Source organism: Symphalangus syndactylus, chromosome 8 (genome assembly GCF_028878055.3).
Source record: "Symphalangus syndactylus isolate Jambi chromosome 8, NHGRI_mSymSyn1-v2.1_pri, whole genome shotgun sequence".
In the NCBI taxonomy this organism is placed as follows: Eukaryota; Metazoa; Chordata; class Mammalia; order Primates; family Hylobatidae; genus Symphalangus; species Symphalangus syndactylus.
This window is the reverse complement of record NC_072430.2, coordinates 87219259-87232086: the sequence shown is the minus strand read 5'-3', so window position 1 is coordinate 87232086 and position 12828 is coordinate 87219259. Positions and strand designations below refer to the sequence as shown.

Below are 12828 nucleotides of genomic sequence, written 5' to 3'. Positions count from 1 at the left end.
ACTCCTTTTGGCAGGCAGGTTGTCCTACTGAATCTGCAGCCCTTAGCAGAGATGAGACCCAGAGTGGGTAGCTCCTATTCGCAGACAGGTCATCCTGTCTCTGAGAGTCTGGCTGAGTCCTGGGGTTTTTATGAGCTTCAGAAGGGAGGAACTGCATGCTGATTGGTCCATGGGCAGCCATGGGTGGGACAAGAAAATGCACCGTAAGTTCTCACTCCAGGCTGCAGACTCTACCTGGAACTGACAACCCAGCCCTCATGCTTCAAAGGGCCCCTGGCTTGAAGGTGGAGCTTCACCAGGGACCTACCCCTTTCCACCCAGGAACCTGTCTGCCTTCCGCCATCAACATGCTATCCACAGTGCCCAGGCTGTTAGTGCCCAGTGGTGCCTGCAGGCCCACGCCAAGCTTCCCTCAGCACCCCCGACCTCCTTCCCATGATTGTCAGTGCCCAAAGTCCCAAGAGGGCTAAGGTGGCAGGGGGCTGGCATGTCAGCACTGGCCTGAGCACGTGCACACCTGGCTGGGTTGTGACAGCACCCAGGCTTGCACTAGAGTGGGCACCAGGAGCAGACAGAGGCCAGACAGTAGGAGGCCAGACAGCAGACACTTCTGAGCTTGTAAGAACCCTTTCTGGGTTCAGAGCCACAGCTATGCAGCTGCAGCTGTGCCTGGGAGTGCAGGGCTCCTGCCTTGTCAACTTAGGAGAGGGCAGGACTTGCACCTGTTCCTGGCTCATGCTGCCCAGCAGAACACACAACCCCAGCCACCACCCCCATCCCTCCTGCAGCCAGCATCTTTACAGCTGCTGCTCCAGATGGGCCATTGCTGCCATCAATATTTATCTAATTATTTTTTGACTTCTCTTCAAAAAACAAATCATTTTAAAATTGAATTTTCAAATTAGGTATATGCTAGACATGCAGGTTATCTTTACTGATGCCACTTATGCTTTAAAACCATACAATCAACCAACAAACATTTCTGGAGTATCTGCAATGAGCTAAATACTCCATCAAAGACTATCAAGGTACAAAAAAAAAGGCATTTCATTGAATTTAAAATGCCATTGATTATGAGACACTACTATTTTATGTACCACGAAAAAAATAAATAAATAAACATTACCAATTGAACTGTATTAAAATGTTTAAGACATTATCGATTAAAAAGATACACCCTCATTTTCAGGAAGTTAATAATGTAAGAAATGTGCATTTTAGAATTGATACAATTCAACAATTAAAAATAGATTCTGACATTCAAGTGTTTACAATTCCATTTGGAAGAGGAAAAAAATCAACCCAGAAAAAAAAAGTCACAGGTATTAGCAAAGTATAGAAGTTAAAAATAACACATGCTTGTGGGGAAACATCTGAGCTTTAAGAAGGGTGCATGTTGGAAATAAAATTTACACAGCATGGTAGATCTAGATTATGTAAGCTTCAAAAACCAGATGGAGATTTTTGGGCTTACAGTGTTTTATAAACATTAAGAATAACATGATAAAAAATATTATACAAGCTGAACAAAATAAGTCAGAGGACCACTCAGGAAACTAAGATAGTAATGCAGGTACAAGGGATTTGACAACTTGAATCATGTTGAAGCCTGTAAGAATGATGACCTATAAAGTACTTTTAAAAAATACAATTTTTGGCCGGGCGCAGTGGCTCATGCCTGTAATCCCAGCACTTTGGGAGGCCGAGGCAGGTGGATCACGAGATCAGGAGATCGAGACCATCCTGGCTAACACGGTGAGACCCCATCTCTACTAAAAATACAAAAAATTAGCTGGGCGTGGTGGTGCATGCCTGTAGTCCCAGCTACCTGGGAGGCTGAGGCAGGAGAATAGCATGAACCCGGGAGGTGGAGCTTGCAGTGAGCTGATATCGTGCCACTGCATTCCAGCCTGGGCAACAGAGCAAGACACTGTCTCAAAAAAAAAAAAAAAAAATACAATTTAAAAAATTTTTTGTAAAGACAAGATCTCACAGTGTTTCCCCTTGCTAGTCTCTAACTCCTAGCCTCAAGTGATCCTCCTGCCTCAGCCTCCCAAAATGCTGGGATTACAGGCCTGAGTCACCAGGCCCAATCAAAAGCCAATTTTTAATAAAATAAATGAGAACTTATTTTAAAAAATTTATTTAGGGATAAAAGAAAAAGGCTCATCAAAACTGACTTGACAATTTCTAGCTAGGGGAATTTGGACACTAGTGTTACAAGGACTATGAGCTGTGTTTTTCTAGGGTGCTGAGGAGTCCAACTTATCTATTTAGTGCTTGCCACATTGTAAGCCTTCAATAAATATTTCATGGATGGATGAATGAGTGAGTGATAAAGCCAGGATATCTGAGTTGAGTTGAGGTCATTCACAGAAAGGTGATGGTTGAATGAGAAGATATGAACTTCTCAAAGGAGCCAGTTTACAGAAAGCCTGGGAAAGGACGATGGTTTAGGGAACAAAATTTGGAGTTTTGAAAACAAATGAAACATAAAAAAAAAAACAGATAAAGAGAAGTTATAGAAACCAGTGAAAGCCTGGACCATGTATTCAAAGGTAAATAGAATTTCAAAAAAAAGAAAAAGGAAAGTTATTCAATGATGTAAAAAGTTACAGAGAAGTCAGAATACAGAGAATGAAGACAAGTTAAATTGATGTGATACAATGAGATCAGCTGATGATTTTTCTTAGAACAGCTTCAATAGGGTGGTAGAAGAGCTGCCAAATTAAAGAGCTTGAAAAGATATGATGGCGTATAACTAGAGGCAGCTAGAGGTTGTGTCTGGAAAGTGCTAGACTGCCCATGATGGAAAATTCACTTCCAGAGTGTCATTTTCAGATAATGTTGACCTCCCTACCTTCTTCTAGGAATCTATCCTCCTTCTTTAAAATGCTATTTTTAATAATACTTATTTATATAAAACATATATGACTTTTTAATTTAAAATAATGAAAAGCTGGGAAGAAATATGATCAAATTATTTTAAAGAATCAGGAATAATATGGATAATGTGAACTAAATTACTAAAATCCTAGGATATTAAAAATAAAAGAGAATGTATCTTGAAGTTTGAAAGAAGTACTTTTATGTCAACTAAAAGGATATGGTGGGTAATGAAGTTATTGAATGCATTGTCTTGTGTACTGGTAGAGACAACAACAGAATAGTATCCAGGAAGCTGAGAAGATGTTTGGATTATACATCAACTGATCCAGTTGATTAAGGAAAGCATCCCTATTTCTGGATTTTTAATTGATGAATTAGAAAGCTATAGCACTTTCCCTCAAAATTTATTGTGGTGTCAGTATTCTTTAGAATAATCAACTGGTCCAATACAATATGACATGTCTCTTTTTTAATCTTCAATCCTTTCTTTTTCAATTGAGTCAGGAGTCCCCTATAACTTTTATCTTGGAAATATTCCTAAAAACCTGCATATTTTCCTGGAAGTATTTATGTAGATATTTTATAACGATGGAAGCACTAGAGCTATACATAAAGCTATACATATAATGCTGGAAGCACTAGAGCTATACATAAAGGTGAAACGCTAACTCTTTTCAAACAATGGTTATTTAAAAACATATTAATTAACCTGGATGAGGCTATGTAGAGTGAAAAGATGTTTTTTCTGATTTCTGAGGAGTCTCTCATTCTACATTAAAAATCTTGTACTTCCTGAGACAGATTTAAAAGATTAAGATTTTAAAACTTTATATGTATTTTAAAAGGCTTGGATCTAATTATTAATACATTGATAAATAATATTTCATTTGAGAATAAGCCATATTAGATGGACAAATTTGGGGGAAAAACTTCACAAATTATTCAGTACTGAAATTCTAGAAGGCAGTGTTATAAGAGTACTAAAATGAAAGCAAATAAGGGTTATATAATCCGCTTTTTTGCTGACCTAGGTTTTGTATTTTGTTGATTTTATCTCTAAAACTACATGATGCCTAAGTTTGAAAATGGCAGCAAATATGGAGAAATCGTAAGTGACTTTTTTTTTTTGAGGCAGAGTCTCACTCTGTCACCCAGGCTGGAGTGCAGTTGTGCGATCTCGGCTCACTGCAACCTCTGCCTCCCGGGTTCAAGCGATTCTCCCGTCTCAGTCTCCTGAGCTCCTGAGTAGCTGGGATTACAGGTGCGTGACACCACACAGGGCTAATTTTTGTATTTTTAGTAGAGACAGGGCAGGGTTTCATCATGTTGGCCAGGATGGTCTCGAACTCCTGGCCTCAAGTGATCCGCCCACCTCAGCCTCCCAAAGCTCTAGGATTACAGTTGTGAGCTTCCACACCCAGCCCATACATGGCTATTTTTAATGAAAAGATTGTGAAAGATGATTAGTTGTTTTATAGTTGTAATTTTGTGTACTCTTTAGCTGTTATAGGGTGTTTGTTTACTAATCAGATGTGTTAAAATCGCTATCTTAAAAAAAAGCAGAAAACATGTATTTTGTTTATTTTATGTATATTTCTTGTGATTCTATAAAACAAGTCAAAGTACATGGCTTACTTTAAAGATATGTTTAAATACATATGCAGTAGTCTTGAAAAAATTAACTCTGGTGCTTGAGAAAAGATTTCTTTTCACACAAGAAAAGAAATAGATGAATGATGGCATGTAGCTTCAAAGCTAAATGTGGCTAAATCATTGGTGTTTTAACCACTTGCATGATGGAGAAAGCATTATTAATATTATTATTATTATAGTTATTATTACTTACACTACTGAATTTAGTACCCTGCATTGCACCCTATACACAATGAAGCCTTTGAAGTTTCCAAGGAAAATAGAAAAAAACTCCAAATTGTGGAGGAAAAAAGTTTCTTATTGACTAGTTCAATTATTCAAAAGAATTGTTATTATGGTGTTTTGCATTTGATTTAAAACTATGGGGGAAGGAGGGTTGTAAACCAAACAGAATAAGCCATATGTTGATAAGTATTGAAGCGGGGTGACAGGTACCTGGGAGGGGGCTTAATTTTACTATCCTTTCATTTTTTGTTTGAAAATTTGAAAACATCCATTATAAAATGTAAAGAAAAAGGTAAAAATTTTAAAGCAAATTAACTTTGTCAGAATATATGCCTTTGTGATCTCCGCAAGTGATCCCTGAAAGTAGCTAGTCTCTTGGGAATTTATGCATGTTAAAACATTTATTTTCTTTGCAGACTCCCTCAGCATCCAGCGGGTGCTTTTTAGGTCTGCCAGGGAGCATTCCAAGGGTGCTGTGACCATTTTGACCTCTCTAGGTGATGCAGCTGCCTGGGGACACAGAGGGTAAAAAATTCCTGAAGAAAAAGAAAAGTCCAAGCGAAAAAAGGAAACAAGGCCAGGCGCTGTGGCTCACGCCTGTAATCCCAGCACTTTGGGAGGCTGAGGTGGGTGGATCACAAGGTCAGGAAATCGAGACCATCCTGGCTAACAGGGTGAAACCCCGTAAAAATAAAAAAAATTAGCTGGGCATGGTGGCGGGTGCCTGTAGTCCCAGCTACTTGGGAGGCTGAGGCAGGAGAATCGCTTGAACCCAGGAAGCAGGGAGGTTGCAGTGAGCCAAGATCGCGCCACTGCACTCCAGCCTGGGAGATAGAGCGAGACTCTGCCCCCCACCCGCCCAAAAAAAAAAAGGAAACAAAAGAAAGAAAGAAAGAAGAAAGGAAAGGAAAGGAAAGGAAGAAAGAAAGAGAGAGAAAGTACCTAACTAGCTAGAGAGGGAGAGAGAAACTAGGTAAATACCTATGCCCTATATTGAGTGCTTTGGGAAAAATAACTCAAGAACTTTTTGTAATATTTTCTGAGTTTGTTTTTTACCTTTTGATTTTTATATTTCTACTTTAAGAAGCAGTGATGTCTAAGAAACATGCTCTCATTATTTATTTTACTTGTTAAGTATGTTGTCACTCTTTAAACTTGATTCAGACTACTTTATGATGTTTTTAAAAAGTGGTTTTTATATCATCATACAATATTACATTTTAAAATGTCTAAAATGTGCAAGCCCTTCCACCACCAAAGGTCAGCACTACATAGAATTTTATTATTATTTTACAAAAAGAGGAACAACATAACTTTATTGTGCATGTGTGCATGAGCTCTTGTGCATCTGTGTGTAATATAGCTATTTATGTCTTAGTAGCATAGATGACTCTAACTTGCGAGCTGTAGAGTCACACAACGTGTGCTCATCTCCATGGTAACCATTTCTAAGATGAATGCACTTCTGAACAATGGTCCCAAAATAGCCTATTACCCATTTTTGTAGATTTCCACTGTGGCAGCAAAAAACAATTTTGGAAAACCTTGATCCATTCTTTAACTAACAAAAATAGAGACAACAGACACATATCCAGATCTACAGAGAAAATATGGTTAAGTGTAATGACATTTTCTACAACAAACTCAGGATTTCATGGATCTGATTTTTATTTTATGAATTATCTATACTTAATGTCTCTCCTGCAACTTTTTGACTTCCTACATTTAGCTATTTATCCGTTCTGAGATTTCTTTTCTTTTTTTTCTTTTTTTCTAAGACAGGGTCTCACTGTCACCTAGGCTGGAGTGCAGTGGCAAGATCATAGCTCATTGCAACCTTGAATTCCCAGGCTCAAGGGATTCTCCTGCCTCAGCCTCCTAAGTAACTGGGACTATAGGTGCACATGACTGTGCCCGGCAAATTTCTTTTTTTTTTTTTTTTTAATTTTTAGAGATGGGGGTCTTACTACGTTGCCCAGTCTGGTCTCCAGCTCCTGGGCTTAAATGATCCTTTTATCTTGGCCTCCCAAAGCATTGAGATTATAGGTGTGAGCCACCTTGTCAGGACTGAGACTTATCTGTAAAATGAAGGGGAAGAAATTATCTCCAAGGCCTTTTTTAGGTCTAAACTTATGATTTTATGATTTCTCCACTCAAACCATTATGAGAAGGGAAGCAGGGGAAATAAAAACAACTGAAACTTAAGTTAGGCAATGTTTGCCCCTTGTTAGGTTAAATAAAAGAGACTTTTAAAACTATTTACCGGGTTGGGCATGGTGGCTCATGCCTGTAACCCCCCACTTTGGGAGGCCGAGGTGGGTGGATCAACTGAGGCCAGGAGTTCGAGACCAGCCTGGCCAACATGGTGAAAACTCCCCGTCTCTACTAAAAATACAAAATTAGCTGGGCATGGTGGCACATGACTGTAATCATAGCTACTCAGGAGGCTGAGGCAGGAAAATCGCTTGAACCCGGGAGGCGGACGTGGCAGTGAACTGAGATTGCTCCATTGCACTCCAGCCTGGGTGAAAAGAGTGGGACTTCGTCTCAAAAAAAAAAAAAAAAAAAAAACAAATAAAACTATTTACCATCACAACTGGATTGCATTCCCATAAATTCCAAATAATTTAGTCTTTTTTTCCTATTAAAGTTGACAGCATTTTCTTAAAGTTTAGAATATCTTAATTTTCCCAGTGAGAATAAATTGAAAAGTGTTCTCACAATGGGGGAAACCCCTTTCTGTAATTTTAAAGATGCTCATCCTTCACATACCCCTCCACATTGGCTCTGCTGGGGTTTTGATGTCAGACTCCTCCAAGAAAGCAGGAAAGACTTTGTGAACCTCAAATGAACAGGGGCAGAATAGATGTCAATGAAGAGAATGGTAAAAAGCAGGGCTGATTCTACCCAGCCCTCTTCAGCTCCTGGGAAATGGAAAGCTGACTACTTGAGTTTGGTAGCTCTACCACTCCCCCTAACACTGCAACTCCCAGTGCCATTAAATTATCTATGTTCCAAGATTTAGAGGGGTAGGGAGAAGATAGGCCCTTTCTTAAAAAATTTTATTTTATTATTATTATTATCATTATTTTGAGACGGAGTCTTGCTCTGTCCCCAGGCTGGAGTGCAGTGGCGCTATCTCAGCTCACTGCAATCTCTGCCTCCCAGGTTCAAGCGATTCCCCTGCCTCAGCCTTCTGAGTAGCTGGGACTACAGGTGTGCACCACCACACCCGGCTATTTTTTGTATGTTTAGTAAAGACAGGGTTTCACCACGTTGGCCAGGACGGTCTTGATCTCCTGACCTCGTGATCCACCCACCTCAGCCTCCCAAAGCACTGGGATTACAGGCGTGAGCCACCACACCCGGCCCCTTTATTTTTATAAGGGTAAACCTTTTTTCAGAGCAGCCTTTGGCAGAATTGTGACACCATCTTTTTCCTTTGAAAGCAATCCTTATTGACCGCCCAAATGAGTACATTTCTTTGAAATGGTTTCCTGCCTTTGGAGTGCCACATCTTCTCTCACAGCATTCCTGAGTGCTGATAAGTTCTCTCCTTCTGCTCTCTTCAGGGAAGGAGAATGTTATGCCTGTCCATGTAAGAGACCACCTGAGCAGGTTTAGTGTGAGCAACAAGGCTGTTTATCCACTTGGGTGTAAGTGGGCTGAGTCCGAAAAAGGAGTCAGCGAAGGGTGGTGGGATTATCGTTGGTTCTTATAGGTTTGGGATAGGCGGTGGAGCCAGGAGCAATTATTTGCGGTCAGGAGATGGATGTTACAAAGTACATTCTCAAGGTCAGGGAGGGTGTATTGTCACAAGCGTGGGGAGGAATGTTACAAAGTACATTCACAAGGATGGGGAATATCACAAAGTACATTATCACAAGGGCGGGGGAGTGTCACGATGGCTCGAGCATGGTGCGATCAGCTCAGAGGACCTTACAGAAAACCTCCTCCTTCTCTTAACACGGCGTAGGGAACTTCTTACAGCACATTCTGGCAGACCAAGGCTACCACTGTTATTCTTTTCCCAACCCCAGATCCACCAGACCCACCCCCAAACAGACTAACTCGTCTTACACCTTCCTCCTCAATACAAGGCTGCCTACTGACCTAATCCATGCTAACAAAGGGAAAGGGGGGTCTGGAGCATTTGCATCTACCTTTTGGACACAAGCACGTTTAAAAAGCCACCCTCTGCAGTCAGTGCCACTACATTTTTTGGCTAAAGCAAAGAATGTTGGGGACTTTAAAACAGTAGAGCAGCACCATAGAATGCCTGTGAATGGGATGGTTTAGGCAATGGACTCTTCAGTGCATGGTTTCCATCAAAGTGCCACAAAAGAGGTAAAACAGCGCAAGTGCAACTTCATTTTGGTTCCCATAAATTCGTCGGGATTTTGTACCTCAAATGTCCAACCCCATCAGTCATTGTCCGCAGGCCAAGTGGGACTTGAGCTCACTATGCCTGTCTTGTCCTGATCCCTTGTCAGACCAAGAACGGATATACCTCTCAGAAGGCCCATTTCTCTGAATTACATAATCTTTTTGGTTATGACCCTAGAACACTTTAAAGAGGCAGATATACATTACTAAGACCTGCCTACCTACATTTTCTTTCACTGGCATATAATTCCTTCGAAATTTCTTGGTGTAGGTGTACTATAACTCCTGTAACTCTTTCCTACTATGAGAATTTAGATTGTGTCTAATCTATGTTATTATTAAAAGCATTTCTGTAATCCCTGGGTGAGTATTATTGTTGACAAGACAGGTAGCACAAGTCCTGGTAGCTTCATGCCTGCCAGTTCTTAAAGAAGAGTAAATTACTTAGAAGAAAAACAAAGTGATTCATTCAGTAGGTGGTTGATTTTTCTCTCTTTCCACATGGTGACTCAGCAAAATGAAAGCATTAGGTACATTCTTCACTTACTTCTTGAAGAAACCAGGATTTAGAAAGCACTACTCATATAATTATGATATCACATGCCGTTAGCTTAGGTTCACTTTGATAGACATGTTTTACCCCTTGGTTTGGCTATTGCCAAGAGTGTCACTTTGATATTTATTCTTACCATCTCCTCTTTTTAAAATGTTGATAAAAATTACTATTAAGAAATGTGAAAATGTCTAGCTTGCAACACCTGTAGTCCCAACTGTTTGGGAGGCTGAGGAGGGAGGACTGCTTCTGGCTAGGAATTCAGGGCTACAGTGAGCCTGTGAATAGCCAGTGTATTCCAGACTGGGCAACACAGCAAGGCCCTGTCTTTAAAAAAAAAAAGAAATTGTCCAGGCGCGGTGGCGTACGCCTGTAATCTCAGCACTTTGGGAGACTGAGGCGGGCAGATCACAAGGTCAGGAGTTTGAGACCAGCCTGACCAATATGGTGACATGACATCTTTACTAAAAATACAAAAATTAGCTGGGCATGGTGGTGTGCACCTGTAATCCCAGCTGCTCAGGAAGCTGAGGCAGGGGAATTGCTTTAACCTGAGAGGCAGAGGTTGCAGTGAGCCAAGATCTCACCACTGCACTCTAGCCACTGCACTCCAACCAGGGCGACAGAGCAAGACTTCGTCTCAAAAAAAAAAAAAGAATTGCGCCGGGAATGGTGCTGTGCGTTTGTAGTCCCAGCTACTCGGGAAGCTGAGGCACCAGCATCTCTTGAACCTGGCAGGTGGAGGTTGCAGTGAGCTGAGATCACGCTGCTGCACTCCAATTTGGGGCACAGAGCGAGATTCTGTCTCAAAAAAAAAAAAAGAAAGAAAGAAAAAAGAAAACAAAAAGTTTCTAACTATTACTTATATTATTTTTTATTCTAATGTATTATTTTAGCATAAATAAGAGTTCTGGTTTAGATTACGTACAAACCCTTTACATTCAGGTTTGGAAAAATGTCATTAAGTGTCAAAGCTGAGTGATCATTACATGGGAAGTTAATATACTCCTCTATTTACTCTTTTCATGTTTGAAATTCTCTGTAATAAAAAGGTTTTTTTTGTTTGTTTGTGTTTTTGACTGCAAGTTCTGCCTCCCGGGTTCACGCCATTCTCCTGCCTCAGCCTCCCGAGTAGCTGGGATTACAGGCGCCTGCCACCACGCCCGGCTAATTTTTTGTATTTTTAGTAGAGACGAGATTTCACATAAAATGTTTTTTAAAAGGCCGGATGCAATGGCTCACACCTGTAATCCCAGCACTTTGGGAGGCCGAGGTGGGATGATCACCTGAGGTCAGGAGTTTGAGACCAGCCTGGCCATCTCAAACCCACCCCTACTAAAAATACAAAAATTAGCCAGGCAGGGTGGTGCAGGTGCCTGTAGTCCCAGCTACTTGGGAAGCTGTGGCAGGAGAATTGTTTGAACCCAGGAGGTGGAGGTTGCAGTGAGCGCAGATCGTGCCACTGCTCTCTGGCCTGGGAGACAGAGGCAGACTCCGTCTCAAAACAAAACAAAACAAAACAAAATTTAAAAAAAAAACAAAGCCCTTCCCACTGAAGGTAGGAATACCTCTTGAAATGAAAAGGACATAAGAGAAAAAGAAACAATTTCACATGAATTAAGCTAATCTGTCTCCCATGGAGAGAAGGAAAAAAATTGCTTATTTCTAGTACAGTGTTTGATTATATTTTCCCATGACCTCATTCCACAAAAAATCTGAGGCAGCTTAACTAACTCTGATCATTGTAGTCAAGTCCATTGCTTTGTGTCAAACTGATATTTAATATTAAATAATGATGGTGGCGGTGGTGGTGATATTTACCTTATATTAACTTTTTCCTCACAAAAACAAAAGCAGTATGAAACAGACGCCAGTTGTACATCCATGGAATGGGAGTTTGCCAGCTAGCACTGAAATCAAGAGAAGAGGTATTTTGCTAACGAGAGAATATGGTCAACACTCAAAGACATTAATGTCTAGGTATTTGAACGCTGAACCAATACCAAATATTTTTAGAACCTGTTGCTTCTTCCATTTTTGTGACCCTTTCACATATCTTATGTTTCTTCTTCATGTTAAGTTTTACTTCTTAGGAACAGGGTATGGTATGAATAGGGTGTAGCAGCAACAGATTTCCAAATGTGCTATTTTACACAGAGCAGTCGTGAAAGCTGAAAAGCTGGCTGGGCCTACATTAGCAGCCAGTTTCTGAGACTAAATTTACAATATTTCTGCAATCATTCTGAGGCAGACTATGGCTTATGTAATGTGCAGAAGCCACAGGATTTCTTTAAAACACTGTACATTTCATTAAGGAAACATCCAACCCTGTATTACTTATAACAAGAAGAAAAAGGGATATGTAGACAAATGATAACTTGCAGACCATTAAAAGACTTTTTGGTAATCAGCAGTTTCCATTCCTTCTTTTATACGAAACTGTTTAGTTAAGGTGTTCAAATGAAAGCAAAACAACACAATTTGAGTCTCATGTTTTCCGTTCTCCTTCCCACCTTCTGTTGGAGGTGCCAAAGGTCTTGGCAGCCAGAAGGAGGCAGATAAAGAGAGAACTTGAGTAAATGATCTACAGTGGAATATTTAGTCCTGATAAAATGTTGATAACAGAGGCTACCCTATTACTGTCATGGAAGGATTGCCATAGGGTAATGCATTGAACTCATTAGGAAAGAGGCTCTTTTACAGATCCAGATGACATTCTAAAAAGTTTTAGCTTTTTTTGTGTGTGTGTTTGTTTTGAGACAGAGTATCACTGTGTCACCCTGGCTGGAGTGCAGTGGCGTGATCTCTGCTCCCTGCAACCTCCACCTCCCGGGTTCAAGCAATTCTCATGTCTCAGCCTCCTGAGTAGCTGGATTACTGGTGCCCGCTACCATGCCCAGCTAATTTTTGTATTTTTAGTAGAGACACCGTTTCACCATGTTGGCCAGGCTGGTCTCAAACTCCTGACCTCGGGTGATCCACCCATCTCAGCCTCCGAAAGTGCTGGCATTACAGGCATGAGCCACTGCCCCCGGCATAAAAAGTTTTCTTTTTAACATTTATGTCAGGTTAAACCTGGATGCTTAGCACATGATTACCAGGGTATACAATCGCTCCTATTG

The 12828-nt window shown here is 40.6% G+C and overlaps 1 non-coding gene across 1 annotated transcript; it reads left to right on the top strand.

The window, feature by feature from the left end:
* The first annotated feature begins 5179 nt into the window (after window positions 1–5179).
* On the top strand, window positions 5180–5291 carry LOC129489047 (small nucleolar RNA SNORA77). The gene has a single exon (XR_008659868.1). It is a non-coding gene; the product is annotated as a small nucleolar RNA SNORA77 (small nucleolar RNA).
* The last annotated feature ends 7537 nt before the right edge of the window (window positions 5292–12828 follow it).